Source organism: Triticum aestivum, chromosome 3B (genome assembly GCF_018294505.1).
Source record: "Triticum aestivum cultivar Chinese Spring chromosome 3B, IWGSC CS RefSeq v2.1, whole genome shotgun sequence".
Classification (NCBI taxonomy): Eukaryota; Viridiplantae; Streptophyta; class Magnoliopsida; order Poales; family Poaceae; genus Triticum; species Triticum aestivum.
The window spans coordinates 729,747,299-729,773,454 of NC_057801.1; the positions used below are offsets into that span (position 1 = coordinate 729,747,299).

The 26,156-nt window shown below is 45.9% G+C and overlaps 2 long non-coding RNA genes across 3 annotated transcripts; one reads left to right on the forward strand and one right to left on the reverse strand.

Moving 5' to 3' along the window:
- Window positions 1-3,322: 3,322 nt before the first annotated feature.
- Window positions 3,323-6,164, reverse strand: LOC123066230 (uncharacterized). Of its 2 annotated transcripts, XR_006431282.1 has the most exons (6): window positions 5,907-6,164; window positions 5,708-5,804; window positions 5,514-5,620; window positions 3,965-4,063; window positions 3,817-3,882; window positions 3,323-3,556 (listed from the first exon to the last, which is right to left on the reverse strand). It is a non-coding gene; the product is annotated as an uncharacterized lncRNA (long non-coding RNA). The 2 variants fall into 2 exon arrangements; XR_006431281.1 differs by lacking the exon at window positions 5,708-5,804.
- Window positions 6,165-22,952: 16,788 nt separating this feature from the next.
- On the forward strand, window positions 22,953-24,568 carry LOC123066231 (uncharacterized). Its single transcript, XR_006431283.1, has 4 exons — window positions 22,953-23,498; window positions 23,598-23,636; window positions 23,870-24,106; window positions 24,226-24,568. It is a non-coding gene; the product is annotated as an uncharacterized lncRNA (long non-coding RNA).
- The last annotated feature ends 1,588 nt before the right edge of the window (window positions 24,569-26,156 follow it).

Here is a 26,156-nt window from a genome sequence, read left to right on the forward strand (position 1 = left end):
TATGTCCGTAACAGTGTGTCAAATGAAGGTGGATTAGGTTCAAGTGGAGGCAATATGTGGTGCATGTCAAAAGTATACTACTAATCCAAACTTGATCTAGTTTGGACTAGTAGTACTTTCGATGTGCACCACATGTTGCCTCCACTTGAATCTAATCCGCCAGCACAAGCTATTTAATCATCCTCATAGTCATTACCACCAACAGTATTTATTTCTGTCTAAAAAAACAGTATTTATCTAATCACCACTAACACTAGCTAATAATAATCATCATAGTCATTACCACCAACACTAGCTATTTTATCATCATAGTAATATAGTGTAGCACATCATCATCCTCAAACTCATTTCTAGGTAGCTAATCACTCCTGCTGCTCTCTCTTAGGTAAAATAATATAAAACATGTATAGCTCTCCTCCTTGATCAAGATGGAGCATACAGATGAACATGTCTCCTAATCGTGGGTAGCACATCTGTTTGCTGCCCCTTAGTACTTCTCTGCGCTCCTCCATCACATATTTGGTCCAGTCTTGCACTATTAAGCATCCGTCACTAATCTTGAATGCACTAAAGTAATCTGTAGGATATCTTGGCCGTAAGCTGATAATACTCATGGTACCTTTAGTCTCGATCCCATAAGGCACAACATTCATCGGGAGTCCCTGTTGAAGAACATCGTATGTTAACATACTTAGCAATGAATTTTAGTTTCAAAAATAATGTATGGAAAAGATGCACTGATGACAAATAGTAAAAATCTTACCATCCTTCCTAAATAGATGTGACCGTAGTTCATTACGAACACTATTGGTCGCACATTTTCAGTACTAACATTTCTAAATGCAGGAAGAAAATTTGTCTTGACAGTATCAAGATCCTCAAGCCATGAAACATAATGACCGAGCTCCTCGCAGTTGAGTTCAGCCCCAGGACAGTATACGGTCCTGTCTACCAAGCGCTGGACATGTTTGCTTGCACCGAAATAAGCTGACAATAAAAATTAGTTGTCAACTATTTTTAAATAAACAATATCGATCAAAGACATAAATATGGTTGAGAAACTTACATAATGGTATAACTGGAGGCGTCTGCACATCGACCCAGATGTCGGTATTACCTTCAATATCATCTTCTAGACGAATATCAAAGGTGATAACCATATCAGGCTCAAATGCATAAGTCTTGCATAGTGCTCGCCATGTTTTGCATCCAAAATAGGTGTAGTCGTCTGAATTGTACAATTTTGCATGGAAAATATAACCATGCTCGGTCTTCAAATAAACTTTCTTTTCCTCCATACTATGACTGAAACCTATCTTATCCAATACAATAACTCTTGCATGGCAGGGGATACGCTAGTAGAATAGTAAAAAAAATAAGTCGAAGCAAATGAAGCAGATGTCATGCTTTATTACGAAAAAAGACTTGTCGCTGTGACTTACTGTATCCACTTCGAAGTTCTTGTCCAGCTTGATGCTGAAGCGCCTATCATCATCTAGGAAGATTCCGTCGCACAGGCCGCGCTCGTCTTCGCAGTATTTGTAAATACCGAAATCCTTTTCGTCGTCAGACAGTTCCTATGTTCATAGTTAAAACATTAATTGAAAATCGATGAAGACAACTACTAAGATACTCAACACACAAATCCAGGGCACTCGATATTTCCTACATGTTCTGGCACAAGTCATGCCAAAATTCACGGAAAAATCCGGCATGACCTTTGCTAAAATAGGACATATCGAGCGCCTGAAATTTGCCGGAACGGAAATGAATCAACACTCCGGCAAAACATAGGCCACTCGGAGGTGTAACCTGCAAACATGACGGGCCACTTGGATATTGAGCAACACAAGATATACATTTCAAAATATCTTATAGGACTCAAATTAGCATGCATTCAATAAGCAAAAGTAAATCATCTCATACGTCCGTACATCGTTGAATATTATCACTAATACATCACGAATAGTGTCATACATATAACATCACTAATACAACTAAAACCCTAGCACACGACGGGTATCGGCGCGGGCGGTGGACACCCACAGAGAAGGAACCATCACGTGATCATAGCTCCAGTGAGATCCCCGGAGAACCTACCAGGTATTGGAGAACGGCATGTGCTCCAGCGCAAACAAGTAGCGACGGACGTGCGCGTCCTCCTCACTGACACGGTGACGCACCACCTCCGCGGAGTCCTCGAGCCTCTCGATCGTCACTGGCCCACGCAACTGCCACCAAAGAAGGTTTGGGTCAACGATAGGTTGGCTCCTCACCAACCTGCGCCCCCCGGTAGGTAGCGCCTCCCAGTACCATCCCGGCGGAGCCCAGTCCCAGACATGGCCGATCTGGTCAAGCAGGTGTCGTCCTCCGCCGACTCGATGACGAGGATGCGGGATAGGCATCGTCCACGTCGAGGCGGGAAAAATTGCTTTAACTAAAAAATAGAAACAAGTTCTTACTAACTAGTTCTATTAATTCAACTAGTTCTTACTAAAAATAAACTTAATATAAATAAAAATATTCTAGTTCCTAATTAGTACCTAGTTCTTAATATGCAACTAAAATAAACTTACTATAAATAAAAATAAACTCAATATGCAACTAAAATATGAAGAAACCCTAGGCAGAGGTAGGGGAGAGGGAGGAGCGGGCGTGCTCACCTCGGGTGACTGCGACGAGGAAGGGGCAGGGCGGCGTCGAGGTCGGGGCGGCGTCCGGGACGGCGTTGAGGTCGGGGGCGGGGGCGGCATTGAATCTGGGGTCGGGGCGGCGTCCGGGGCGGCGTTGAGGTCAGGGGCGGGGGCGGCGTTGACGTCGGGGGTCGGGGCGGCTTAGAGGGTGCGGAGAGCGCGCGGCGGCCGACGGGCGATGGTGGCGGCGAGAGTGGAGAGAGTTGGATTTGGGGAAAAGTGGCGTGGGAAGGACAAACCCCGTGGTTAAGTCATAAGTAGCAGTAGCGCGTTCCGGGAAAAGCGTTGCTGCTATCTTAGCTACAGCGCGTTCTCTGATACACGCTACTGATACTCCTTTCTCTTTTTTCCCTTTTCCATTTAGTTTTCTTCACATTTTATTTGTTTCCTTTCACCTTATTCTATTTCTTTCATTTTCAATTACCTTTCCATTCTCTTTCCATTTAATTTTATAACCTTTAGCAGCAACGAGTTTATATTAAAACGCGCTGCTACAAACAACATAGCGGTAGCGCGGTTCTTCATAGATCGCTACTACTATGTGTAGCCTATGGGCTAAGTCGTGGGAATTTTAGTAGTAACGTGTGTACAGCAAGACGCGCTGCTGCTAGATCTTTATCTGCAGCGCGGTTACCTCAGGCGCGCTACTGCTAATTAGCACCAGCGTGCTTTTTTGACCCACGCTACTGCTAAAGTTCTGTGTATAGGGTTTTCCCTAGTAGTGCATCTTAACTGAGAGAACATCATCCCTACAACATAATTAAAACTAAAAGCATCCATCATCATCATGAAACGGAACATCGACATTATCATTGCAGTATAATCACCACGCTCCCATATACTCATCCATTTATCTTTTGAATCTACAAGCAAGAAAACAAAATGAATTGTTAACACACAATGCATTGTCATGATGCAAGTAGCAATTGAGGCAAGATACTAGTCACGTACAAAGGTAGAAGCTCATGCAATCTTTGCTTTTTCTGCATTACCAAGAGTATTGCAGTTTTTGCGACTTCATACCAAATTTTCAGTTTGCACGAGTGCCATATTCAACATGCACTGCGCAGAATTAATTTCTAATTTCAGGACCATCAAGTCTAAATTTAGGATCAGAACTTACCATTGTAGCTAGAGCTACGCCCATGTTATGATTTTTTAGGCTCTTCGAGAATACTTTAGTTCTTGCCTGTTAGAGAAAATAAAAGTTACCATATGAGAGGACAGAAATAGAACAGGAGAACATATAAAATGAATTTGAGCACACTTACAAGTTGTTCATTGGCATCCATCCAACTTAGCGAACCACTTCGAGCACTCTTATTGCATGCATTAGCACCATTTGTTGTTTTGGTGGTCTCGACAATAGCCTGATAGCAAAGAAGTAATAACCAAATAAACAAGCTAGCACTATAGTTTGAACAAAATTTGTATGTGATTATGAAAAGATACAAGCTTGTTTGGAACAGAATATTTTTGTCCCTGACATGCACTAACATTCTCAAGCAAAGTTTCTCTGTTTTGAATAGGATTCTGATAGCAAGACAACCAGTAGATACGCAACCATTGGAGCAACAAATTTTGAACATATTGTATATCGTAATAGAAATATATCTTTGTGCTGTAGAATATATTTCCCCTTGCCGTGCACTGAAATTCTTGTCCATGACATATCTTCTGCAACATGATAATGACCATGTAATAGACAATATTCCATGATCCTACTTGACCTTAAGATAGTCTTTGCCACAGATGTGAACACGATTAATTAAGATTTCAGCTCAAGCAATCATATTTTGAAGTAATTTCTGCCCCTACAATCAACAACAATAACTCTGACCACATTTACTCCTTATCAAATCAAAATAGCAACTTATTCAGTTCTAAGTAGGTACTAGGAATACATCAAGCAATTCCTATTTCATAGTGAAAACGATTAACTAAGACATGAAACCGTTACTCTGAAATGTAGTCTACTATTCTGTTCAGAGTGTGTATAAGAAAAGCAGCAAGTAACAAAAGAAAACTTCATATAGCAGCTCTTTCGATGACCCCATGTTTTTTTAGGATTTTTCTTAGCTAGGAACATTACTATGAATAAAGTGCAATTGTCTTTCAATACTAGTAGCTTAACTGTCAATCTGTTTCAGTTGCTTAGAGAAGATGAACTTGTACTTGTGTGCTATGGTGCTTAACTTGGTGTTTGCTAGGGGGGAACAGAAGTTCAGGTATAACACTATCCACGGATAGTAAGAGGACCATAAGGTTAAGGAGGTTTCGTTCATGCACAAGCATTATGGCTAGGCTGATGATATGTTATTTTCAAGTTGGAATTGTGAGGAGATCCCATGGGCCATGGCTGAGTGTGTTGCAGAGTATACATGTGTTTTCACTATCGTGCACATGGTTGTTCACTAACATTTATTTTTAGAACAAGTGTGTTGTTGTGTAGACTGGATTGTAGTTGTGCTGCTGCAGATCATGTTCTGATATTCATAGTAAAATTAATGTTTTATTAGGTCATGACTAGTCGACAAGATACTTAGTGCAACTTGTCCATAGGTACGACAAGGATAACACTTTCTTCTAGTCACTCCATCGTTTATTTTCTACAAACGACACCCGGTCAGATTAAAGTATAATAGCAATAAGAAAATAACAAGATCACAAACGTCTGCAAACACATGAAGAAGAAAAGAAACTATGCTAGGTGTTCAACCGCAAAATGTTAGGCAAGAACTAACCCAACTATACTACCCAACTAGAATAGGATAGTCAGAATTGGAGTTCCATAAAGGTCTATGAAGAATTTGAACTCACCAACACCAAGGTAGTAATGGTGCAGAACTAGATTAAAATATTGTACGCATCCACACCTGACACCCTAACAGTTACCAGATTTAAGCCACCTCTTATGTCCAGTAAACCTACGAACACCAAAACAAACAAGCGTCAGGGCACTATAATGAATAAAACCTAATAAGCTAATGTCAATCGAGTAGGGAAGGTGTAACCTTATAGAAAAAGAATCAGGAAACAACCCCCTCTATCTGAAGGCCCCAAAAATTTTAAACCAATAACAGAGGACAACTATCAAACACTTGGTGTGCACTATCAAATTCACACAAGAGGAGAGTAATTAGAAGCCATAGAAGGGACAGATCTGAACCAAAGGGGGAGGAGGCAAAATCTTCAAGTCGTACTAGTATTTACCTTCTGTTTTCATGAATCGGGGGTGGTGATTGATCTGCTCTCCGTCCCAGTTGCTGAACAAGACATGCCTCTTGTGCCCTCAACATCAATGAATCGGCTGGGTCAGCTATGAGGTTCAGGAGGGAAGGCAGGCCATGATCGATCTTCTCAAGATAAGATCCTACGAAACGAGGAAGGGAACTGGGGGATGGGGGAGGTTTCCGATTTTGATGGCGCAGTTATCTCCTCGCGAGACCTGAATTTGGTTTGCGTCCTTGATTCGTATGATAGGTGGGGCCATAGTAATCAACTGCGCGTACTTATTTTCTTTTGACCAAAATTAGTCGCTATTGGCGGGAAAGAATGACGAAAAAGGGTTTCCCCCGCTTTGTATTACAAAGCAACCAACCGATACAACCGACGATAGGGGCTGGGGCGGAAGCAGCACAAACACGCCCAAAAAGAAAAGAAAAAAAAAGAAAGAAAAAAAAGAATGGAGGAGTAAAAGAATACGATCGGATCCGGGAGCCGGATCCGGGAGGATCGGGCCGGATCCGCGCGAGCACGCCACCGCCCAGATCGGGAAACCCCGCGGCCGCCACGCCGCAAACGAGCTCGCCGCTCGACGTCGCATCCCCAACAGGCAACCCCGCAGCCGAACTCCGAGCCCGCCGCCGCGCCGCCGGCCCCGCCAAAGCCCGGCGCCCCCACTCGACCGGCCGTCTCGCGCCAGCCGCGGAGCACGAGGGGGAGGAAGAAGAGGCCCCGCCGCCGCCCCCACCGGCCGGGCTTCGCCCGCCAGCGTCGCTGGGCGGCGGCGAGGGAGGAGAGCAGAGGAGGGGGAGGTGGGTTACGGCGGCTAGGGTTCCCCCCGGTCGCTCGCAAGAGCGACACGGGAGGGGACGGGAGGATAATCAACAGAGGGAAAGGAAATAATTGGTGCGAAATCAGAAAAGAATACGAGGAGTAAAAATTTGAAGCGAAAAAAATTATAATTTTTGTTATTATTATCTGGCCCTTGACACACTTGTACATATATTTGTGCCAAACACAACGTGCTTCTTCTATGTTTGTAAAAATTTAATGCAAGATGGGTGAAGTAATATTGATTTATGTTACTCAAACCGGGCCTGATTGGCCGTGACCTGCCGCTTGCAGCGTTTCTACTCAGCTTCCTCCATCGTCGCGCGCAGGGCATCGTCGACTGTGGACACTGCCCGTTCCCTTGCGCTTGTCGATGACGAGGGCGGAGGCGCGGAGCGACTCACCATGCCGATCATGACAGTTGGTTGTCGAGGCGGCTCGGACGTCGCCCGGACATCTTCACGGTGATCTTCGATAGTATAGGCCTTCGCCAACGCAACGTTTGCGAGGACCCAGTTTGGCATGATGTCCGACATTGCGAACACGACCGGTGTTGCGCGTTGCACCGTTTCATGGAACTCGGCCGTCGTTAGAGCACTGCGGCGACATTCTCCTGCCTTCGCATCCGAGGTAATACAAGAGGTGCCCGTGTGCATCCGCGAGCTCCAGATATGGCTCCTGCTTCACAGGGACCGGGCACCGGCAGGGCGGCAATCAGTGATGAAGCAGGGAGGGCAGCGGTAAGGGCGACGCTGAATTGCGGTCACGCGGGGGAGTTTCAACTGTCACTGGAACTCCTCGTCCATTGCGGCAGCCTGGGCAAGGAGGGGCGACTGATGCTGCTCTTCGTCATCCAAGGAGGGCACGACGTCCACCTTTGATGGCGTAGAGGAGGACGATGGGCCAAAAGACCACGTGTGGCGACACCATGATCTGGCGGGAGATCCCTCCGCCTGCGCCGAGAACAATCTGAAAGAGCCTTACTTGCCTTACTTGCCGGTCCAGGAGAGGGTCGGATTGGATCCTACGGTTGTCCGGAAAGAAGAAAAGATGAGATAACAAATGGGGGCGGCCGATACCAGAGCCCTACTTAATTAGCTCGGGTAGGCGGATCAACGCTGCTTCAATGCGGCACAGTGGCCGGAGTAGGCTTCTCGGTCGTCGCGCCCCATTGAATCGGTGCCGCCCTCCCATCCTGTCTGGTCGCTCCGGCTGACATAAAGGCCATCGAGTCACGTCCATTCTGGAGTGACTGACCGACATCGATGGGCGGATGCAGTTCCGAGAGCGGTTCGCGCGGGAGAGTGTCTTGGTGGGACTGCATACATTAGCACGAGTCCGGATGCCCGCAAACCTCAACCAGATTTGGTTACGGTTCGAGGGAATTCCGTCTCGCGGACTTAATTGTATATGTGTGTTTTAATACCTTTAATATATTATAGTAAAAAGGTATAAAATCATTTTTATTTTCTGTCATGCCTCTTTATTTTGTGACCTTGTAACATTTCCCTACCGCTCAAAAAAAAATTATGCCTTCATTTCATCGTCCAACGCTGCTTAATTTTTCTTTTTCTTTTCAATTTACGCCTACTACAAAGAAAATCAGTGTATGCGTGTAGTACGAAATTTTGCCAGTCGATGCGCGAGCGCAGTTCCGAGAGTGGTTCGCGTGAAAGAGTGTTTTGGTGGGACTGCATATATTAGTACAAGTCCGAACGCCTGCAAACCTCCCCCAGCTTCGGTTTCGGTTCGAGGGAATTCTGTCTCGCGGACTTAATTGTATATGTGTGTTTTAATACCTTTAATATATTATAGTAAAAAAGTATAAAATTGTTCTTATTTTCTGTCATGCCTCATTATTTTGTAACCTCGTAATATTTCTCTACTGCTTGAAAAAAGATATGCCTACAACTCATAGTCCAACACTGCTTAATTTTGCTTTTTATTTCAATTTACGCCTATTGCCCCTATTGCTTAAAAAAATCAATTTGTGCCTTTGGTATGAAATTTTGTCAAAAAAAAAACCCTGCCGAAGTTCGAACTTGGCCCAACTAGGACGGACACAAGGAAATCACCAACGTGATAGACTAGTGTTTACGTAGGTTTATGGTCACAACCTTTATTTATTTTTTGTTTGATCGAAGGGACAAAAGAAAATGGGGAACCAGAGAGGTCGTGCCTCCAACCAGACACAGCAGCGAAGCTGTCTGGTCTCGCGCGTGACACCTCCGGGACGACGTCCAACGTAGGCTGTTACTGGGATATTTTCCCTCCAAGCCCATCTCTTATTTATTTCTCGCTCAACTTGCCTTTCTCGTCTCCTGTTTTTCTTTTCTCGGAAGACCGGCTATCCGTTAAAGCGATTTTGAAAATTTCATAGAACTCTGGAAAATTTCAAAATTTTCTAAACAAAAAAAATTGAGAAAAATTCATCATCTTAAAAAAATGTTCACGAATTTCAAAAAAAGTTCACTAATTTGGAAAAAGTTAGCAGAAATAAAAAAAGTTCATAGATTTGAAAAAAGTTCATGAATTCGACAAAAAATTCACGAATATGAAAATTTTCATCTATTTTGGAAAAAAAGAGCTGATCGATTTTAAAAAATGTACATCGAATTTGGAAAAAAGTTCATCAATTTTGAAGAAAAGTTCTCAAATTTGGAATGAGTTCATCGATTTTGAAAAATAGTCATCGAATTTGAAAAATATGTTCAGCAATTTTGAAAAAAGCTCATACATTTTGAAAAAGAAAAAAGAAATAAAAAATAAAGAAAAGGAAAATATTAAATTAAAAAACAAAACAAAAGCGGTCCAGAAAAAACCGACCGGGAAAAAGCTTCCCAAAACTGGGGGCTTCCCCAAACTGAAGAAAGAATAAAACGGAAAAATAAAGTTAGTAGGCACAAGCATTTAGATGTCCTAGTGGTTACTGGGTTTGTCTTTGAAAGAAGAGGTCTAGAGTTCAATCATGTCGCCCAACATGTTTTTTTGAAGTTTAAGCAGAAAAAGGAACAATGGGCTGGTGGGTGGGAGGAGAGCACCGATGCCTTTAGCCGAATAGGATTTGGTCTGATGTAGATCGAAGAATAAAACAGAGGGACTACGTGCAATTTGGTTTTTGCTCGAACGGTTTGCAGATATTTTTGCACCACATTCACTAATTATGTATACCGGCGTGTCTAATTAATTTTTATTGTTAATTATGTAAATTTGCAGTCTTATAACAGACATAATATACAACACATACATGGCAACATATAGGATCTGTTGCAATTTATGTATGACACTATGGTCACGAGTTGTAAGTCTACAATGCATATGCTGCAACGCTTATATGCGTATCTCCTGTGATTTTGCAACTTATAGTCAAAATGTTGTAGCATATGTGTTGCTTTATAGGGGTATCCTTGTAGTGAATAAAGGCTTATGCCAGAAAGTCACGGCAGTGATGTCAAAGTTTTGGTGGGATGAATCTCTTGACAAGAGGAGAATGCACTGGCAATCGTGGGAGAAGATGGCTGTTTCCAAATCCAAAGGAGGCTTGGGTTTCCGGGACTTGGAGCTGTTCAATGATGCAATGCTCGCAAAACAGGCGTGGCGGCTGCTGGACAAGCCAGATAGCCTATGTGCGCGTGTTCTTAAGGGTAGGTACTACCCAGATGGAGATTTCTTGCAAGCAGGTTGCCCCGCCAGCGCCTCCACTACGTGGAAGGCGATAATCACTGGTAGGGAGGTGCTCAAGAAAGGTTTGATCCGGAGAATTGGCGATGGAACTACTACGGAAGTATGGCATGACAATTGGATACAAGGAAGCAGCACTTTCAAACCAGTATGTAATATGGGAAGTGATCCCATACACCTTGTATCTGACTTGATGAAGGAAGATGGCGAATGGAATGAGGAGATTGTTGAGAGAACTTTCATTGCCCCGGATGCACTAGCTATCCTCAACATGCCGAGACCGCGGGTAGCGGTAACGGATTTTTGGGCATGGGGCTATGAGAGGTCCGGTTTGTTCACGGTTCGATCAGCATACCGGATGCTGTTGGAGGCCCGGGAAAGTGAGTTGAATCAGGTTGGCAGCTCCTCCCAGGGGGAGGAGGTATGGAAATCACTATGGCGCTTGAAGGTGCAGCCAAAGATACGAATCTTCTGGTGGCGGGTCCTCAAAGGGTTCCTGCCGGCGAAGGAAGAGTTATGCCGACGACATATAGGGGAAGATCACACTTGCCCAATGTGCGGGAGCCAGGAAGAGTCGTTGTTTCATTCTCTGGTTACATGCGATCATGCAAAACTATTTTGGAGGGAGGCAGAAGATTTCTTTGAGTTCAAGTTACCACGGCTCCACCCAGCCACGTGGTCCAGGGATTTGCTTGATTCTAGCCTGATTGGAAGGGACATGGCGGCCATTGTTATATCAGTCATGTGGACAATTTGGTCAAGCAGAAACAAATACACTCATGAGGAGATCAAATACCAACCCGGCAGGTCGATGGTCCTGGTTAAGGAACTCATTCACGCTTTGTACATCCCTTCGGGTGAGGGTGAAAAGAGGGGTCTTGTGAAAGAGAGATGGAAACCACCGGAAGCAGGATGGTGCAAAATTAATACGGATGCCGCGGTGGATGTGAATGGGGTTTGCGCAGCGATCGGATGGGTATCCCGGGGTCAGGAAGGAGACCTCAGGCTAGCCGGGGGCCGCAGACTACTCGGGGTGACCGATCCTTATTGCGGTGAATTGTTAGCTGTCAGGGAGGTTGTGCGTCTGGCTATGGAGAAGGGCTGGACGTGGGTGACCGTCGAGACGGACTGCAAAACTGTTGTACAGGAGTATATGGCAACGGAGTGCAGATCGACTGGAAGCCCGATTATCAGCGAGATTAGATCATATCTCCAAAACTTTCAGGGTTTCAGATTTAATTATGTTAGTTGAGAGGCCAATAATGTAGCTCACTGGTGCGCCAGAGAGAGCCTAGCTAGCACATCATCTGTACTTTCCTTTGATGTTGTCCCTGAGTCTCTAATTGCCCTAGTGCAATCGGATGTAAACCGTCTTATTACTGAATAAAGGCCTGAAGGGCGGTTCTCAAAAAAAAAAAGGAACTGAGGCTGTTTTCTCTGTCGCGGGCACGCTCGAATGAATGAATGTCCCGACGATTGGACCGTCGTCCTCTCCGTGGAGCCGCTTGGAATTTCTCTCCTCTTCGTCCGTGCGAAAATATCTTGGGTTGTCGTGTCAACAAACTAGCGGCAGCACCACCACCAGCAAGTCGTAGTGCACTCGAACCTAGCTAGGTGCCTGCTGGACTAATTATCTTTGGGTTGGCCTCAACGGATCAATTACATGGACAGTGGTTGTAGTAAATTTCCACCGCTTTTCCGTCCATGGATCTCAGCAGCTAGCTTCAATTCCGTCCGAACTCCTCGAACTCCAAGAGGTATCTGCAGATACTTGACACACTCATCACCATGAGAAGAGACTGGTTAAATGGAGCCCTCCACCTCAAAACACTACCAAGATAAATGTGGATGGAAGTTTTGATCCTATGAATGGTAATGGGGCTACTGGATGTGTGGAGATAGTATGGGTCGTCTCCTTGCTACTAGATGTCGCTGGTACAGTTCTCTAGCCAATGCACTGTCGTTGGAAGCGCTCGCATTCCGTGATGGTGTTGAACTTGCAAATACTTTGAGATTCCAGCGGGTATTAATCGAAACTGACTGTCATAATTTGATACAGCTTTGGGAGGCTCGTCAACATCATCGGGTCTGAAATTATGGGAATTCTTAATCAGACTCAAGAGATGGCCTCACAGCTACTAGATTGTAGATTGATCTTTGTTTGACGGGAGGCAAATTACGCTGCCCATTTATGTGCACAACAAGCTAGTTCTGAGAACTTGTGTAGCCGGTGGACTGGAACTACTCCACCTTTCCTTCCAAGATGTATCCAAAACGATTGTAATATGTTGGCAGATGAATAAAAGAATCCTGAGTGTTTCGCAAAAAAAAAAAAACTCCTCCGTACTCCAAATATCGTAGTATCGTTCAAAACCCAGATACTAGTTTAGTCGTACGTACTGCCGTACTGGAGCAGTGCTACGTGTTTCTTGTGCTAGCTAGCTGCAAATGGATCGCATCCTCACTTTTTTCTTTTTTGGTCTGGGATTATACAAGTCCGCTGGTTTATAGGAACTGTAGAAGTACTAGCAAAAGGGCCAGTACGTTGTAACGGAAAAAAAATCATAATCTTTAATGGTCATGATCACATTTTGCTGCGCTATCGAGATACACTATCACTCCCTATTTCATGAAATCATGAAATAATTTTGAAACCATGAACAAACTTTTAAACTCGTGAACATATTTAAAATTGTGAACACTTTTTCAAATCCGTGAACATTTTTACAAATTTTCGGGCATTTTCTCAAATCAAGAACATTTTTGGAATTCATGAACATTTTATGAAATTTCAAACATTAGTTTTTAGATTGTGAACATTTTTTAAACAATTTTCTTGAAGTGAATATTCCTTGAATCGACAATGAGTTTTTTTAAAAAAAATTGGTGGAACAATTTTTGAAATTCACAAGCATTTTTTTATTTAACGATCATTCTTAAATGCATTATCATCTTTTGAATCAGTGAACATTTTATGAATGAATAAAGCATCTTTTAAGTCATGAATAGTTTTTGAATTTTTAGGATATTTTCCTGTTCATGAACATTTTTTGAATTGACGAAATTTTGTTTAATTTCATTAAAAATAATAATTCACAAACTTTCAAAAATATGATGAACATTTTTTGATTTCCCTATCATTTGCTTTCTAAATAACAAACATTTTTAGTAAGAAATTTTATTTTACAAAATCATGGACATTTTTTTAATACAAAAACATTTTATGGTTTATTAAGTATTTTAATTTAAAAAACTCATTTATTTTTAATTTTAGAAACTTTTTTTAAGTCACAAATTATTTAATGAAGAAAAAACTAAAGCAGAAAAGAAAAATAAAAAATAAAATGTAAAAGACAGGCCGCCTGGACATATGCCGGCCCAAACGGGTGCGCTGCGTCTTCTCCCAGCATACAGCGTAGTATAGAAAGTACCTACTGCATGGGACGGCCCAGGCAGGGGCTTCCCCTGCGTAAAATTTTGCAACTTTTGGGAGAATTGTCATGACGTACTGCCAGAAGCAATAATCCCTTTATAGATTGGGCACGGTCAATTTCACTGCAGAAACCAACTAAACATTAAAAACAATTGTTTTGAAACGGACTTTAGTCTCGCTTTAGGTAAAGCACCCACTAAATTCTTATATCAAGTTCAGATACACAAAAATGGATATATGTTTGCTGGGACAACAACACAAACATGCCCAAAATGAAAAGAAACGACATCATATGGCTGGGAAACCAATGGCTAAGAGCATCTATAACCAGACGCCTCATATCCGTCCCAAACGCCTGGACGGCCTGCCCGATTACTCTCCGGTCATGATTGTGCCACCCAGCCCAATTACCCGGGCTGACTGGCGATCCCCATATCCAGGCCATATGTGGGGCGGATATGGGGACACCTGGACACCGATGCCATGTCTGACTGATAGTAGGGACCCATGACGAAACACATGGAGCTTCCATCATTTTTCGGCAAGAGCATTCATGGCACCACATGGCACCTCTCTAGCGTGCTACCGAGGGAACAAGTCCGGCTATTTAAGCCCGACGGCGGTAGAGCAACCCTAGCCCGTCCCCATTTCATCTCTCTCCCTCCTCTTCGTCGTCGCCACATTCTAATATGTCCGCCACTAGCCATGCCGAGGCGTCGGATCATCACCTACGCCATGTTGATGCTAGAGCGGCGGGTCGGGCTACTTGAGCGAATCCATGCTAGGCACGAAGCCCAGATCAGACCCGGCCTGCCTCCGAATTCACTAGAGGAGGACGCAGGCGAGGCGGAACCACCGACTCCGGCTACGGGCTTCACCATACTCTAGGCGCTGGCGGAGTTCGAGCTGGCCCAACTGGGGGAGACGGAGGAGCGCATGCCATCTTCGACTCCATTCAGTCGGAGGCGGAGGTGGAGACCAATCGCCGCTTCCTACGTCAGGCATACGCGGAGCTCGATAAGATCTTCACCAACGAGGAGCAAGAGGAGGCGGAGTCGAAGGTCCGCCTGAACGCCAATGACCATGGGGTTGGCAGCTTCGACACGAACTTTATCAAAATCTTTGACGAGGAGCACGAGTAGAGAAGTTTGTAGTTGTTCATACGTAGATCATGTCGTTGAGTGCTGTTGTATGGAAATGCAAATCGTGAAAAGAGTACTATGGTTTTGGGAGGCCAAAATTAGGGTATGACTGATCACCGTCCGCAGACGCGCTCAACCATGTCCGCGGATGTTTGGCAACTCAAATTAGGTATGTATGGTTTTAGATACTCTAAGGGGCGAAGGAATGAGACGTCCAGCGTACCAACCACAATCAGTGTGCCCACCATGCTGCCTAACCAATGTCGATTCTGTTGTCTATAGGGTTGGTGTCAGTGTTGCAAAAAGGCTGGAGTCAGTGGCCTACCGCGAGAAGACTTGCTCGACCACCACCTTGTTACGTGTGACCTAAAAGGTCTAGGTCATCGCCGTGAACATGAACAACAAGAGGCGTCTCCTCCTACCGACCTGATTGGCCCGAGTATCGATGAACTCAACCACATCTAGGGCCTCCCATTCAGGTCCCAGAGCATCACAAGAAAAGCACCAAAGGAAATAGGCAGCGGTGCAGGCAAAGACAATGTTGGTCTGAGTCTCCTGGGCACCACAAAGAGGGCACAACCCGTCGTTGGGCCCATTCCGCTTGATCACCTCCGTCCTTCATGGAAGGTGATCACATAGAAGCCGCCATAGACAAATTTTGATCTTCAACGGGAGGGACACCTTCCACAAAGCTCAGGACGATGCAAGAGTTGACGCGCGACAGACAACCCGATGAGCTGAGCCGACGGAAAAGAGCCCTGATAGGGACACGCATCAAGATATGGCGTTTGGATAGTCCGAAAGCGTTGGTGGGAGGGTCACTTGAAGGGTGGCCCGAGCAATGGTTTCCTAAGGCTCAAAGGTCCATCAAAACATGACGTTCAAATTTACATTGTGGGCAGCCGAGACAACGAACATCATCGGGTCCAAGTAGATAACAAACAAGTATGTGAACTCGTTAGATAGCGAAGATCCACCCAACCATGGGTCATGCCAGAACATGGTTTCATCTCCATTATCTATGAAAACGGAGAACCCAGGACAATTTTCATGCTTGATCGACTAGATAGACTTTCAGATCTAGGACCTTTCCCTACACTCACAAGCCAGAATAGGACGGACCTGGAGGTACTTCTTTTAATAAGAAGACGTAGCCACCGGTCTTGATCTTCTTGGAGAATACTCCACACTCATCTCAGCATAAGGGCCGCAATCATGCCATGAGACACAAGAATAATATACCCGCATGTCATTGGGCAAACAGATATTCCCCCACAGGACCATATTGTATTTTTGCCGCCTGTCCCTTGTATGCCAAAAAGAACAGCGATAGGTTCTTGTCAAAGGAGCTATGCACCGCTTCTTGCAGATTATGCAATTTCATCATATACAACATGAGGCTCGGGAGACACTAGCCAATAATCACGGATTTACTCCCTTTGGATGTAAAACGTATTTCTGCGACAAAGGCGGCGATGACAAGGGCAAGAGTGACATTGTATGGATTCGAAGATTTGCTAATAAAGTACTGGTTATGGACACGAACATTTAAGGGGTGACCATATAAAAAAAGTCACCGTGGAAGATGGCTCTGTACTAGTCATCGCAAGCATGCGATGCACCAGAAATGAAATGATAACGTATTTAAGTTGTAAGAAAATGACAAGGAGAAAAGAGGTCAGCGGATCCAAAGAATTATCTACAAACAAAAGGTGGATCATACGCAAGGGATTAAAGCAGGTGTGCATGGTGACAATAGATCGTTCCAAATGATAAGCGCCACATGTGTGGCACGAAGCACTCCGGTCTTGATTTTTTTATAACTAGAGTTGTCATTCGAGAAGAAAAGTTAAACCCGAAAAATAAATTGAAACTTGTCATCCAATTTTTTTTTATTTTGCGAGATATCAAAAAGAAAGTTGACATGCTTGACAACTAAAGTTATCATCCCCGCATCACTAAACTTACCATAAGAAACGTTCGGAGTTGCCTTGTGTTCGTGCCACACGCATGACACTTATCCGATTCCTAGATTATCATCCCACTCCTAGCTCAGACAGTAGAGTGATATGCATGAGTACGACACGATGGATGAATCATTGGGTGATGGCACGAGACAGGTCAACCCGTGCCCGTACGCATGCACTCCCCCTCAATCAAATTCAAAACATTGTAGCTAGCACGTACACACATAAGATATTCCATCACCGTGGTACGTGCATATGACATGATCAATGCCATTGATCTGGTGCAGTGGACATACTTGACGGCGTACTGTCAGTACATCGAACTGAAGGTGTTCAATTACGTGTAGAGCATAGTGATAAAGGCCATCCAGCACCAGCAGGCAGCGGCCAAGCTACCACATTCTTCACTAATGGCTACGACGAAGATCGACACGCTTGGATCTCGCCGATCGACTCGCCGGCTGGCCGGCGCGACGTCTGTTGATGACCTCCTCCTAAGTACCACTGTTGGGCTTTGGGACGGCATCAGAGGATGGGCCAAGTCCTTTCATGGAAGCCGGCTATTGCAAGTACCGCATCGTGCTCTAAAAAACAGGCCGCGTTGATGAGTTTATCCTGAAGGATCATCTCTGTTAAACTCGGTCATTGCATCTACGTAGACTTCTGTATATTGTTGTAACTACTTCCTAGCTTTGAGGATCACGACCACTCTCCACGTTGGATCTGCGTGCCGTGTATCATGAAAGACGTTGGATGGCCTCGGCTATTTGTACCTCTGTAACAGTTGCCATAATCAATATGACAGAACTGTGAGCACTCTCTCCCTTTAGCTTGGTATCAGTTGCCATGGCCTTTGAGGACATCTTCGGCGAGCCACTCTCTCCGGCCATCCCCTCGTCCTCCCCCGGGACCTCTCCTTCCCTTTCCCAGAACACCATCGCTGCCCTCTCCTCCGACCTCGCCCCAGTCCCATCTGCACCCGCTCCTCCTGTCGTACCATCGGCCGACTCCCTCCTCATCTCCTTCCACAATGATCATATCTCCAACCACATAATATTCAAACTTGATCCGGCCGAGAACAACTGCATGAAGTGGCGAACTTTCTTCTACTGCGTTTTCATGCAGTATCGCGTGCAAGATCACGTGGATCGCCCGCCTCCTCCCAACCCCGTTGCGGCCTGGCTCGCTGTCGATCATCGCCTCACCCTCTGGCTCTACTTCATCCTGGTCGACTCCATCCTCGAGCTCGTCATGGGCGGCGGCGTCAACGTGTTCACCGCGTGGCGCCGTATCCGGGACTACTTCCTGGCGAATGAAGGCACCCAGTACCTCAACCTGACGCACCAGTTCCGGAACCTGAAGCAAGGAGACCTTCCGTCCCTGACTATGCTCGCTGTCTCAAGGCCGTCGCGGACGGCCTCGCGGACACCGGTCACGCGGTCGAGGATCACGACCTCACCATGCAGCTTCTTCATGGCCTGGATGCCTGCTTCGACATCATTCGCACCATCCTCGACGATACGGTGCCCCTGCCGCCGTTCCACATCGCTCACTCCCGCCTGGATCTCACCGAGTACAACATCAACCTCCGGGCGGCGAAGGCCGGCTCTGCCACTCTCACCATCTCTGGCGGTCTCAACTCCAACAACAACCGCGGTGACCGTGGCGATCGCGCCGACCGCAATGATCGCGCCCCCCGTCGGGCCGCGACTCTGGCGGCAACAATGGTCATGGCTCTGGCGGCGGTGATCGCGGGCGTGGTCGCGGCCGCAATGGTGGTCGTGGGCGCGGCCGATCTGACTCGGGTGGTCGCGGCCTTGCGGGTCTGCCCCGCCTCAGTCGTCCCCTTGGACAGGGTACTTCGCTCTGTACGGCATGGCCCTCCCCGCCCCTCGCTCTGGGTGGGTTCCTCCCAATGTTGCCGGTGTGCTCAGACCTCGTCCTGGTGTCCACTCTCAGGCGTATCCGCTGATGTTGTCCGGGCCGTCGCCTCTGTCTACACTGTCGTTCCAGGCCGGCCCGCCTTCGTGGGATCACGCCGCCCTGTTCCAGCACACCTACAGCCAGCAGGGCCTTCCTCACCACAGAGCTGACTGGATCCTCGACTCCGGCGCGGTCACACACGTCACCAGCAACCCTGTTAACCTCTCTATGTTTCGTTCTTTTCCAAAGCATAATTCATCTAGCATTATTGTTGGTAATGGTGATCGTCTCCCTATCATTGGCATGGGTTCTACCACCCTTCCTCCTTCTAATCTTTCCCTCAACGATGTTCTTGTCTGTCCTAATATTGTCAAAGATCTTATCTTTGTTCGAAAATTATCTACTGACAATAATGTTTTTGTTGACTTTAATCCTTGTGATTTCTCTGTGAAGGCACTTCCAACCTGGACTCCTCTTCTGACGTCCAGTAGCGCTGGTCCCCTCTACCTGTTCTATGGAAATGAGTCTGTCGATGGCGCTGCTTTCTTCACCACTCCGGGCGACTTGTGGCACCAGCGCCTCGGCCATCCGGGCAAAGCTTCCCTTGCCTCTATCTCCAAGGATTTTCTTCCAGATTGTAATAACACCGCTCGCTCTCCTTGTACGGCATGTCAATTAGGACGACAGCCCCGTTTATCTTTTTCATCTTCCCAAAATTGTACTAGTGCACCTTTTCAACTTATTCATTGTGATTTGTGGACCTCCCCGGTTGTAAGTTTCTCTGGTTATCAATACTATCTCATAATTCTCGATGATTACTCCCATTACTCATGGTCCTTCCCCTTGCGCCACAAGTCCGACGCCTCTTCTACCTTACAATGCTTATTCACCTATATCCTCACCCAATTTCACACTCTCATCAAATGTATGCAGTGTGACAATGGCGGGGAGTTCATCAACACTTCTCTCCGCGACTTTTTCTCGACCAACGGTATCGTATATCATCTCTCTTGCCCTCACACTTCTCCGCAAAATGGCAAGGCTGGGCGCATGCTTCGCACCACCAACGACGTCATACGCATCCTTCTCATTCACACCAACTTACCACCGCCCTTTTGGGTCGAGGCCCTCCACACTGCCACACACTTTCTCAATCGTCGCCCCTCCGTCAAGACCACCCCACACACCCCATTTTTCCTCCTCACCGGCATGCATCCTCGTTATGACCACCTTCGTGTGTTTGGTTGTTTGTGTTTCCCCAATTTCTATGCCACCAGCCCTCACAAATTGGCACCTCGCTCTACGCGTTGTGTTTTCCTTGGCTACCCATTAGAGCACAAAGGGTATCGCTGCTTCGATCTACACTCCGTCGCGTTATCATTTCTCGCCATGTTATTTTTGACGAGACTATTTTTTCGTACACACCCCCGGTCATAGGCGCAGCTACCGCACCAGATCCCGCCCCTCCCACTCACCTGCGCACGATCCCCTCCGGGATCCACGCCCACCCACCAACCTCGGACGCCAACGACCCCACGCGATCCGCCTCGCAATCTGCTCCGCCACCCGCCTCTTCCCACGCGCCCGCCCGTCTCCCCACCGAGCCGACCGGGCTGGCCCACCCACCTCCCGCATGCCATGCACCATTCATGGGTTCACCATCACCGAATTCGCCTGACCCACCTGATACTGCTCCCCTCGGGTCCCCGTCCTGCGGGTGTTAATGTGGTCACCGGGAAGTGGATTTTCCGTCACAAATTTCACTCCGACGGTACACTGGCACGGTATAAGGCGCGTTGGGTCCTACGTGGCTTCACTCAACAGGAAGGTGTTGATTATACTGAGACCTTCGGCCCGGTTGTCAAACCGGCCACCATTCGGGTTGTTCTCAGCATCGCCACAGCGCATTCTTGGCCCATACATCAACTCGGTGTCAAGAACGCGTTCCTCCATGGCGATCTTGGTGAGACAGTCTATTGTCAAAAACCGGCGGGCTTTGTCGACTCTTCCTTTCCCAACCATGTTTGTCTTCTCAAGAAATCTCTCTGTGGGTTAAAACAGGCCCCCCAGACTTGGTTTTTGCGCTTTCAGGCCTTCATCTTGTCCTTGGGCTTCGTGACTTCTAAGTGTGACTCTTCCCTCATATCTACTGCCATGGCTCCTCTGTTGCATATCTTCTACTCTATGTAGATGATATCATACTCACTGCCAACACCACTACCACCCTTCACTCCATTATCACTTCCCTTAAGACGGAGTTTGCCATGTCGGACTTAGGCGATATTCACCATTTTCTTGGGGTCAATGTCACACGCAACCACTCTAGCCTCTTTCTTTCCCAACAACAATATGTGCTTGAGATATTAGAACGTGCCAACATGCTTAACTGCAATCCTATCTACACACCCGTAGACACCAACACCAAACTCTCCCTCCATGATGGCGGCCTTCTTTCTAAACCCACCTTGTACTGCAGCCTAGCTGGAGCCCTACAGTACTTAACCACCACTCACCCAGATATACCCTACGCTGTGCAACGTGCGTGCCTCTTCATGCACGCTCCACGCACCACCCACTACCAACTAGTTAAGCGTGTCTTGCTTTATCTTAAGGGCACTTCACACTACGGTTTGCAATTCTATAAGTCGCCATCTCATGACCTCATTGCTTATTCTGACGCCAACTGGGCCGGCTGTCCGGATACCCGCAAATCTACCTCTGGCTTTTGTGTCTTTCTCGGTGCAAACCTTGTCTCATGGTCCTCTAAACGGCAGCACACGGTGTCCCGATGCAGCACTGAAGCTGAATATCAGGTTGTCGCCAACTGTGTCGCTGAAACTACCTGGCTACGCCAGCTTCTCCAGGAGCTCCGGTGCCCTCCCACTCGCGTCGCGATTGTGTATTGTGACAACATCAGCGCCACGTATCTGTCGACGAACCCCGTCCAGCATCAACGCACAAAGCACGTCAAAATTGACGTTCACTTTGTGTGTGATCGTGTATCCTTGGGCGAAGCACGAGTTCTGCATGTTCCGTCCGGATCCCAGTATGCCGACGTCTTCACCAAGGGGCTCCCGAGCGCGGTCTTCACCGAGTTTAGGTCCAGTCTGAACATCCACCCCGGCGGCGTTCCGACTGCGGGGGGTGTTAAACTCGGTCGTTGCATGTATGTAGACTTCTGCATATTGTTGTAACTACTTCCTAGCTTTGAGGATCACAACCACTCTCCACGTTGGGCCTGCGTGCCGTGTACCATGGGAGACGTTGGGTGGCCTCGGCTATTTGTACCTCTGTAACAGTTGCCATAATCAATACGACAGAACTGTGAGCACTCTCTTCCTCTAGCTATCTCCCCCACCTCCGGCTCTCCTCCCACGTCGCAACCCCCTGTTCTTCTTGCTGTTTACTCTAGAACTTACTCCCTCCGTTCCGATTTACTCGTAGTGGTTTTAATTCAAATTGAACTAAAACTACGACGAGTAAATCAGAACGGAGGGAGTAGCTACCAACTGCAGCAATCCTGTATCTGTACGAGCTTAGTGACTAGAGAAGGCGGTCGTTAACAACAAGGTCGCCCGGAGTGCGGTACACTGACGGCAATGGTGCATGCATGCATGATACTCCCTCCGTTCCTAAATACACCGTATAAGTCTTTGTAGAGATTTCACTATGAACTACATACGGAACAAAATGAATGAATCTACACTTAAAATGCATCTATATATATCCGTATGTGGTTTATAGTGGAATCTCTACAACGACTTATGTTTAGAAACGGAGGGAGTATTTTGCTAAGCGCAAAGCAAGCAGACAACGGCAGCAAGTTGAGGAAGGCGATGAGGCAGGGCATGCTGATGCAGCTACCACAACAGCGACTGCATGGATGGATCCGGGTGGAGGGATTGGACGTAGCGAACAGGCGCGGTCCCGCCCCGCCCGCCGCGCGCCTGTACCGTATTCTGTAGCCTTGTATCTGTACAGTTTCTAAGCTCCCAGGAATTGGTGCCCTGGGAGCGCTCGAGGTTTTTTTCCCCGGAAGTTCACTACGTTTGTCAAAAAAAATATCGCTCCCAAGTCGCAACCGACGTACTGCTAGGTGGCCAGGCCACCCAATAGTTGGTTTGTTCGGTTCAGCTATGTTGACTTCGCATGCCCTTGAGCGAGCCACCCTCCCAATATCTATCTTCTCCCGGTAGGGTTCGTCCGCCTAGCGGTCGCCGCCCACCGAGCTCCGGCTGCCGCCGCGCATCTCCCCGGCTACACCACCTTGCGCGATGTTTCCTTCGTCCAGATCCGTGAGGCACCACGAGATTGCTCGCGGCCCTCCTCCTCACACGGGCCTTCCCAACCCACCACCGGTGTCTCCATCCACCGCTTCATCATCCACCCAGGCCGGTTTTCTATTTCACTAATGTCGAGTTGGGCAGGTCAGGCGGATGGATTGTGGGAGCTTCATGTCTTGAAGGAGAGGACCGTGCGGGAGCTGCGGGAGGCCGCCAAGGCCCTCACCGTGCGCCGCGCCGCCGACAGGACGCACCATGGTGGCACTGGACAGGGACGTCCGCCACTTGCAGGCCCGACCACCTTCCTCAAGCCCACCATGGTCCGCATCCCCCCTCCCCCCCAGGCTATTGTTTTCTCCCTAGGCTAATTTCGGAAAAGTTGATCTTAATTCTGATCAAAAATCATGGAGTATTTGTAGGCCTGCTACTTATTTGGTCGGACAAGCTATGGATTTCTGGTGAGCTCATGGAATTCTAGATGCTACCTAAGGAGTTAATCTTCATATACCCTTTGTGTCCTCTGAAATAAGTAGTAGATTTCATCTGTGTTTAGCTTTACAGTAGCAGCAACCCAATAAATTCAGACATTTTCAGTTCAAGCGTTAAGCCCTCCAATGAGGATTTCATGTTCTTTTTCCTAAAAAAACGATAAAGGATCTCATGCTTGGTATTTCTTGTTTAAAAATTTCAGTGTTGCGATTTGTGAGTCAATCTTCAAGTGCCATCACAACACCTGTAGTTGATATTCGTGCCGGGATTTAGCCTGTTAAGACGTTCGCTCTGGACCTTGATTTTTTTCATGCTCTTCTAATGAGTAAAATTCAAGAATGGTGGATATAGCAAGTCTGGAAAGGGCCATCTGAAGCTTCTACCAATCCACTAAAGAGAAGATTTCTCATGTTCGCCTTTTTCTGCCGGTCTCTTGAAGGTAAAATGTTACTGTAGTGTCCGAACTTCTGTGAATAACAACAACTCCAATGTTATTCTGAATAAACATTTCTTGATGTTACTCAAATCTGAATCATTGTTTTACAAATTTGGTCACAGCCGAAGCTGATTACTGTCTCAAGCAAGGTGGCATTCGTGAATCCAAAGGCTACAATCTACCAACGTTTGGCGCAAGGGGCCAGGGGTCTAGAAACGAAGTAATTAAACTGACTACCAATCTGCAGTTGAACGCGACTGAATTAGCATGTGCCATTTCTCAAAACAAACTGTGAAAATATCTTTGTGATAAGAACCTACATTGTTAAAAAGAAAATGGGTTATGCTCATGGCAGATAAATGTCTTCACAATTCTCAGAATGTAACTGAATTAGTACCATTGTAGATGACTATCACTTGGACAAGCGGATATGACATCAGTTGAGGATTTGTTTTGTTTGCTTCATGCTCATGTTGGTTCCCTATTTTGTTGCACCTAGATTAGCTGATCTTATGAAGAAGAGTAATCCAAATAGAATATCCATGTTTATACATAGCTGCATTTGTCATCCGGCTAGGCTGGTTGTGGCCCTGACTTGAGAATCAACAACGGTAGTACAGTTATTATCTTTGCTATGCCTTCTGCACTTTGTACATTTGTTTGAGGGAGGGACGATTATCAGACTAGCACATTCTTTTGTTATTCAATCAAATCATGTGCTATATACAAATGACAGCCCTGGATATGCTTTCTAGGCCACACTATCCAAGGGACATAAAACATTATATTTCACGGTACATCAGACAACGGCTGTAGTGAGAGCATTTTCTTTTGTTTGACATGTATATTATATTTCATTGTGGTTCCCTGGTACCACCTCTACTTTTTGAAGTTCAAAGATGCAGGTATGCTTTTAGAATTTCTTACCGTTGAATTTTTTTAGTTCTATCCAACAAAAGAGTCAGTTATGTATAGTTTCTTTACTAGACATATAATTGTTAATGTGTATCTGCAAATAAATTGAAAATGTTTTATCTGTTTGATCTTCCTAAAATTGTAGCATGTCCAAGTCATAATAAAAATGTTGCATGATTTGCTGCAGCTTGTGTCATTTATCGATGTAAAATAAAGAATTAAATATCCCTTTGTATAGTTAGTCATGGAATGAACTTTGAAATAGCAAAGATCTGATGAATCTATACCAAGGACGTATGACCTAATGCAAAATCTGCTATCCACTTAAATCCACATGATTGATAACTATCAATTATGTCGTTCATTTGTCAAATGTATGGTTTCAACTAGATTTTTTTGAGAATTTATATACATGAAGGTAGCAGGGTATTGTGTCCTTTCTCCATGTTTTTTGTTATTTTTTAACAGAATGTTGTTACTATCATCTTATCTTTCTGTGTGTGAAAAGTAAGTGCTAGTGCATAAACAACATTAAGCATATTGCAATAGATTCTTGGCGAGCAATGGGAGTGAGTGTCACCGAGTTCATCTATTTCTGTGGCTATTCCCGGTTTATAGGGGGATTCTGACAAACAATTCAAAACTGTTTGTTGTGATAGGCCACAACCTAGCAATTGAGTTCTGGAGTTTTGGACGTCAAGAGAGAATATGATTTCACTTTGCATTGCATGTCCATCTGATGATAGTGAATTAGAGGGTGATTTCATTTTCGCCAGTTCTTCGTCTCCCAAGTAGTTGAGGGTTAGTAAGTAAATAAATTCTTATAAGATATCATGTATGTTTCAAATTTGCCGTCGTGAGATTTTCTAAGTGGGGAAGCTCGAATCGGAAATGGAACTTCTGTAAGTTTCCAAGTTGGTGTTGACGCCATGGTGTATTATCTCGATGTAGCCACGGTAATCAAAACTTTTATGACAGATATGGGAAAGGTTCTTTTTCTGTTAGGAATATGTACACATTATTGAATAGGTATTCTTGACTATCTAATGACATGTGTTTTATCCTCTCTTTTTACAGTCTTCACTTCTCTTTCTTTACTGTATTTTACTTAACAAAGTAATACGACCATAGTGCGTAG